Raw genomic sequence first — 8104 nt, forward strand, 5'->3', positions numbered from 1 at the left:
CCTGGGTCTTTGGATTATTAGTGCAGTGCCCTCACCACTACGCCACCATCTCACCAAGTGGTTCCCATTTCCCAAGTAAGCAAGAGAAAATGGTAGTGACGGGGACATGAGTGGAAAGTCCTCATCAGAAGGTGCCACCGATTCCAAGGTCTGGTCAACTGGGCAGAGATGCTATACAGTTGTCAATGAGCAGCAGCAATATGTGATGTACTGACAGGCCTTCCAAATACACTAACCACAATTGCAAGGCATTATAATGATGTCTTCTTGCATGAATAGAGTGGCCAACTGCATGGAACATCAGCTGGAGCAATCAAATGAATCCATCAACACCTTGATCTTGGCCATGCAGGCTCTCTGGTTATCTGGCTCCTTGAATAACACAAAAAAAGGCCATTTGCCCTATCGTGCCTGTGCCAGTTCTTTGAGAGCTATCCAATTATTGCACTCCCTTGCTCTTTCCACATGGCCCTGTAACTGTTTTCCCTTCAAATATTTATCCAGTTCTCTTTTGAATATTGAACCTGCTTCCTACACACTCTCATAGGATGACAGGTACCTTAGCCTTGGCCTTACAGTATTGCACTGATCTGCACAAATTTGTTCACCACCACAATGATGACAGTGAAGCATGGTGGCCCACCAGAGGGATGATAATGTAAGAGGATAGGGAAGTGGGGACTCCACTACTCATCTCTTGCCCACTTCCTCCTAACATGCTGTCTCCTAATGGCTGAGTCTTCCCCTGCACAGGCGAAGGCAAAGCAGTCTAAAGTAGGGCCATCACAAGCTCCAAAAGACAGGGGCCATAAGCCAAAAGCATCTCAGCAACAGAGCAGAGCTTCCAGCAGCCTGCCTCTACCTCTCCTGAAGACACAGAGGTCGCACCACATAGGAGTGCTCGGGAAAGGAAGAGTAAAACTTTATAAATAAGCAAGTGCATGCCCATGGTGTCTGGATATGCACCTCAAGTGCTGTAACCTGTAGGGCTGCAGACCAAATGCTGGAAAGTGGGATTAGGCTGGGTGTCTCATTTCTCGGCCAGCGCAGAGACTATAGGCCAAGTGGCCTCTTTCTGTGCTGCAAACTTTCTATGGTTCTATGGGTGTATGAGAAAATATTACTTTGTGAAGTTTCCATTCTTTAGGAGAATCTGATCATTTTTATCACTTGGCACCACGTTCCTGTGTTGCCAATTCCTGCGCGGCACGTCATCTTTTCAGTTGCTTGATGATCGAAGGTGAATGATCAAGATGTGAATGGATGGGGGCCACTAAGAGGATGTGCATTGAGTGCTTGGTTGCTTGTCGGATAACCTTTTGTCAGTGGCATTGGGGTACAGCAAGGGGAAAGAGACCTGGCACACATTATATTTCCTTTGACTTCTTCTATAAACAACATTTGTGTTTATAGCATTTAAAAAAAAATGTTTTAATTCTATTCTTCCTCAAATGGATGAAGAACTTTATTCAAGTTTGCTACTGCCATTCCATTTTGGATGTGATGGTAACTAACTGAACCCTGCATTAATAAGGGAATCTTTGATATCCTGGGCAGCAATCTGAGCGGCTAGTGCTACACTGGGGTCATATTGTTCCTCCTCATCGTCTTCCTTATTTCCCTTCTTCTCCTCCTCCTCATTTTATTATTCTGCATAGAATGTGTGCTCTATGCCTTGTTCCTCCTGCAACTTCCAATCTCACTAAAACACAATGTTGTTCACATCATGACCTTTCTAGAGACCCTGGGTGCTGTGTACCAAAGGCCATCTCCAGATCTGTTCAAGAAACTAAAATGAAGCGTATCTTGAGCATGTCGATCACTTGCTCAATGAGCACATCTGGTGGCCATTTGGTTTCTTTGTACCACTCCAGGGGTTCATTGATTGGACATTTCGAGGGGTTGAGCAGACAGTTATGAAGAGTATCTCTTGTCTCCTGGCGGCAGTTTAAGTCTATTTCCAAGTCCTAAGGTGTCAGGAAGTTTGGACTGCTGCAAGATCATGATGTCTCCTCAGGAACCTTGTGCACAGCTACATAAGTATTGTTTTGTGGTTGCACACACCAGATGGACATTGATGGAGTAGAACCTCTTGTGGTTTGCTGGTACTCCTGTTAGATCTGGGAGTGCATGAATGACCACATACATGCAGTTGATGACACCCTGTACCTGTGGGAAGCCAATCAGAGACATAAGCTAAGTGCCCACTCACACTGACAGATGCCACTCAGGGCAAATTGACATAATTGGCAGCTCTGGCAAATTACCCATCTGTCTTTGTCACTTGTGCGCCGCCAACCGGGAATTCCTGGATATGTCTCCTACAGAGTCCTGGAGGGATCCAGAGACAAAGAAAGGTTCTAGACAGTGGTCACTTTAACAGTTTTTGTTAACCCATCATCACCCAGTTCAGCAGAGAGTAAATCATCTTCTAGAACTTGGTGCCACTGTTTAAAAAGGTAGGGTCGCCTATTTAAGACAGAGATGAGGAGAATTTTTTTTTTCTGAGGGTTGTGAGTCCTTGGAATCCTCCCTCAAAAGGTGGTGAAAGCAGAGTGTTTTGGTAAAAACAATATAATAACCAGTCTGAGTCTGTGATTCTTCAAGTAAATAAAGATTTTAATTCAAGCATGTGCTGGGAGAGATGAATCCTGGTTGGGCTTCAGGGTCCCTTTCTCTGATAAAAAGGCTTTGTAAACAGTTAATAACTTTTAGATATCACAGTTCACTATACAACTTGATACAACCTTCAATATTTTAACGCATATATCACTAAAAACCTAATTAATGAGCTGGACACTTCAAGTTCACAGACATTCCCTGTTATCCCACTCTTTAGCCCTGGGAGGCTGTTAGTGCCTAAAGTCTAACAGCAACCGCTGTCTCTTCTCTTATCACCCTAACATTTGTTTACTCAGCCTTAGAAGGTCATTACATTTTACAACATGTAGTCTTGGCAATCTTCCCACAGTACAGGCTACATATCCCATCATGCTTAGAAAGAGCTCTCAAATACATTTGTCTATTCTAAAGCTAATGAAGCACGTTTTAATATCAACAAATATGAAATTATTGCAGTTGTCTCATTCAGAGTCTTTGAATATTTTTAAGGCAGAGGTAGATAGATTCTTGAAAAGCCAAGAGGTGAAAAGTTATTGGGGGTAGGTGGGAATGTGCAGTTGAAGTTATTAAATGGCGAGGAGGCTTGAGGGACCAAGTAGCCCATTCCTGCTCCCAATTCATGTGTTCATATGTATATTCGTAAAGCAGTAGATGTTGGCCACCATCTGATGTGACAACTTCAGCCTTCAGAAGCCCTGCTCTTCTGGCAGGTCAAAGAAGCTCAGCTTGTGCCTGTACACCATTTCATGGGTTGTGCCTCCTGTCAGCTTCTGCTGCTCCCCTCTCTCTGCTGCTCCCTGTTACTCACAATAAGAGGTTGTGGTGGAAGGCTGGTCTCTTGGTTAAATATGGTTTATTTCCAAGACAACTCCTCAGTGCTACTAACTTCCTAGTAGCTTCCACACAGTGTTCCAGCTGTACCTTTTTATTCCATTTAGATGGGATAATTAATGCCCATCACCTGTTACACTTACGCACACACACAAAACAAAAACAATTTTTTCATTGCATCATTATAAGACACCTCTCTTCCAACACATTTAATAATTAATTTTTTTTATTTAGAGCGGGCACTTCTTTTTGTAAAAAAACAGTTTGATAGTTGGTGACTTGTGTCAACCCATTTTATCTTAGTGATCTCTTTTTCTTTCTAGCATCTCCTTTATGCTGGCTAGGTCTATTCATAGTCTTTTTTCCGTGACACTTTTCATGGAATGAGCATTGTCCCAAAGAGACCAGTTATCAACATAACATTCTATGGGCAAATATTTCCCACGTTGCCCCCTATATAATATTTCTGTCAATATATTGGAGAAGTAAAGCCCCATATCTAATGCCTCTACTAAGGCTAGCGTTTCAGCAGCTAAGGTGCTTTTCACCACCCTTTTTATTTTCTTGGCCTCCCAAGCTAGTGGACAACATTTATTGTTCTTTCCCACCAAGAATATTATAAACCCTGCTGTGCTAGAGTGCCCATCTGGAAGATTGGCATGTGAAGCATCACTAAAAATGACAAACCTCATATCTTCTGGATCACCCAAGGCTGGAAACTTGAGCACACATCTCTCAGAAGTTAATTTTTTTTTAAAAAGTGTTTTATTTGCTCTCAGAACTTGCTCAATTGTAGCATGTTTCATCATGGTACTCAGCTCCAATGCATCATAACTAGTGTCAGGCCTAGTCTGAGTTGAACAACCAGTTCAACTGCCCATTCAAACTTCTCAACTGTTCCATTTCTTCCCTGGTATCAGAATCCTCTTTTTGAGTGGATCCACCATGAGTTATTAGGATACAATTAACATTTTCTAGATAAAATTGAATCAACAATGTCACTCCTAACTTGCTCTGCTTAATGTCTAAACCTACGTATTTAAAGGCCCCAGAAGACTGACTTCCGACCTGGAATTCCTTCTTTATTTTCTCGATTACCCGTTGTTCAAATTCTACAGATCGTCCCCACAGGAAATCATCAACATACATGATTAGGATCCCAGCTAGTTTCTCCTTATGGTACCAGTAGAACATCGCGAGATTTGTCTTTAACTGAATGCAACCTATTTTCAACAAGGCAGACCTCACGGAAAAATACCATACTCTTGATGCATCATTCAACCCACAAACATATTTATTCAATTTCCATAGCTTTCCTTCTAAATCCCTGGCTTCTTTGGGTAGTTCCAAAAAAAAAACTTCCCTTTGAAACTTCTCCCCCTATAAAAACACAGCCTTTATATCAATCTATTTGCACTCTGAGGAATTGCCAAAATAGCTTTAAAAAATCTTCAAATTCACTTTCCCCACAGTAGGCGAGTCCACTCTGACATCCTGATCTCCTAGTCTCTCTTCAAAGCCTCGGGTTGCTAATCTCACTTTAGCCTTATATATGCCGTCTGGGAGTACCTTTTCTGTACAGATCCATCTGTGAGATAAAGCTGGCTGTCCCCTGTCAGGTATTTCAGAATATACCCCAAATTCCTTCCAACTTTCTAACTCTTTCTGTTTGGCTTCCTTTATCAGCTTACTTTCCAATTTATTAGCAGCTACTAGAATCCCTCCGTCATAAGGGCTTGTACTTCTATTGAGATTGCTAGCTTGCTCTCTAGTCCTCCTTGTTAATCTACAGACTCTACTCACATTTCTCTCCCTTTCTGGACTGCTACTATATGATTGTCCTCCCATGTGAACAGAACTCCGTTTGCAAGTCCATGATCTTTCTCTAGGGTCACGACCACTTTCTGGTCCATGATCAGAACTCATACTGCGCTTTTTGGGTTTCCACATCTTTACCTCAATTTGCCAAACGATAGGTCTGGTCTCCTGTCCTTCATCCTGCACATTTAGCCAATGTTTGTATTTACCAGTGGCTTTTCCTATGATGGTGGCATCCCTCCACACACTGGTCCCTTCTGGCATGTATGTTACCTTTGTTCCTACTTTGAGTAATTGCCCTTTTGGACAAATAGCGTTGTCCTGTGACTCAGTATTACTTTGTTCATGGTCAGTCAACCCTGTATCTGCCGCCATCTGCTCCTCATAACTACCCAGTGTATGTGTATGTGAAGTGCATGTTGCCCCCTCACATCCTATGTCCTGTTCAGAACCTGTAAAGGTATAGTCAGTACCAATTAACCGTGAAGAATGTACCCTAACAGTTTGATTACCATGTTGCACAATCACTACTTTCCCATCACTCCCTGTAACCTTGCCAGGTCCTTTCCACTATTTCTGGCCTTCCCTTTTTATAATATACCTTGTCTCCTTGTCTAAACTGTATTCCCAATGGTCTTATGCGGTGCCGTAGGGCCCGCCGAATTTTCTCCGAAACCTAAAGCTTTAGTGAAAGCTTTTCTGCCCACGTGCAAAGTGTTCAGATGAGCAGAAAAAGTGGAGTTAATGCTAGTCGCTTCTAGAGTAGGGGAGCATCTGACAACACCGAAGGTACCTTTGGATTTCTTCCGTACCCCAACTGATACGGACTGTACCCCCCAACCATTTGCAGAGAGTTATTTGCGTGTACCGCCTATGCTAGTGCCATTTGCAGTTTACAACCTGGTTGATCAGCTAATATTTTATGTAACTTGTCATCTATTACCGCATGGTTTCTTTCACAAAGACCATTACTAAATGGGCTCTCAGCTGCTGTGTGCATAACTATGATGTTTAAATTTTCACACATATCTCGAAATTCCTCATTGGTGAATTCCCCACTGTTTTCTGTGAGGAATTTCGTTGATGTTCCTAATCCTGTTCCTACTCATTTCTCCATGGCCTTATCGACAATGGTCCTTTTGCCTTTACTTTGTATCACAGTGGATAGACTAAATCTGGTTGCCATATCTATGAAGTGTAGTAAACAAAAATACCACTATCCTTGTCCCAAACTTTCAAATCCATTGCCACTGCATCGTTAAACTCCCTGGCTAGTGGCAAGCTCTCAACAGGACGTGATGGGTGTCTTGCAATGTTTAAGGCAAATTTCACACTGAGCAGTGATTTGTTCAATATCATCATATCCTTTATCAACCACTCCCGCATCTCGAAGCAGAGTCTTCAGTTTCTGTGGTGCCGGATGTGCAAACTGTCTATGTAATTTCCAAATGACCCTTTTGTTCACCAAATTCTCATTCTCAGCAATTAACAAAACTTCATGAACTTTTCGATGAGAAATCTCTGGCTTTCTTAGTGGCAAGCAGTAATGGCCTGACCAAGTAATGAACAAAGAACAAAGAACAAAGGAAAGTACTGCACAGGAACAGGCCCTTCGGCCCTCCAAGCCTGCGCTGATCATATTGCCCGTCAACTAAAACATTTTGCACTTCCGGGGTCCGTATCCCTCTATTCCCATCCTATTCATGTATTTGCCAAGCTGCTTCTTAAACGCCACTATCGTACCTGCTTCCACCCCTCCTCTGGCAGCGAATTCCAGACACTCACCACCCTCTGCGTAAAAAACTTGCCCTGCACATCTCCTCTAAAGTTTTCTCCTCTCACTTTAAATCTATGTCACCTAGTAATTGACTCTTCCACCCTGGGAAAAAGCTTCTGGCTATCTACTCTGTCCATGCCACTCATAATTTTGTAAACTTCTATCAAGTCACCCCTCAATCTCTGTCGCTCTAGTGAGAACAATCTGAGTTTCTCCAACCTCTCCTCATAGCTAATAACCTCCCGACCAGGCAGCATCCTGGTAAACCTCCTCTGCACCCTCTCCAATGCCTCCATATCCTTCTGGTAATGTGGCGACCAGAATTGCATGCAATATTCCAAGTGTGGCCTAACCAAGGTTCTATACAGCTGCAGCATGACTTCCCAGCTTTTATACTCAATACCCCTGCCAATGAAGGCAAGCATGCCATATGTCTTCTTGACTACCTTAACCACCTGCATTGCCACTTTCAGTGATCTGTGGACCTGTACACCTAGATCCCCCTGCCCGAAAATGCACTTAAGGGTTCTGCCATTTACTGTATAAAATGGAGATCCACATTTCCCAAAACATGACTGTTCTATCACTCTTCATATCAAGCGTCATCTGAGCCTTCTTCATCACAGATCTAGCGGTATCTCACTAGAAACCACATCAGTACTGATAAACAGATTGATCCCTGCTATCTTATAAGGGATGACCACCCGTTTGGAGGATGGTAATGTATTGTCATCTCCGAACCTGAAGCAGGTAGAGCTTTCATATTCCTTGACTTTCTGCCAGTCTGCCGCATCGAGAGACTCCAGATATCAGTCAAGCCAGTCCATGCCACACACCATGGAAGTGCAACCACTGTCCAGAGCTGCACAGTTGAAGGAATCTACCATCAAGATACTCATCACTGGATTTAAACTCTCAGTGATCAATACAATTCCATCATGGCAGTCATCATCATCATTTTCAGCTTCAGATGAATCCGTCTCGTGGGTCACTTCAAAAACACGATTCCTTCCCTGTGGGCAGTTCATTGCTTAATGGTACTGGGAATCACCAAAA

The sequence above is a fragment of the Cetorhinus maximus genome, chromosome 8, assembly GCF_964194155.1.
Source record: "Cetorhinus maximus chromosome 8, sCetMax3.hap1.1, whole genome shotgun sequence".
Taxonomy (NCBI): Eukaryota; Metazoa; Chordata; class Chondrichthyes; order Lamniformes; family Cetorhinidae; genus Cetorhinus; species Cetorhinus maximus.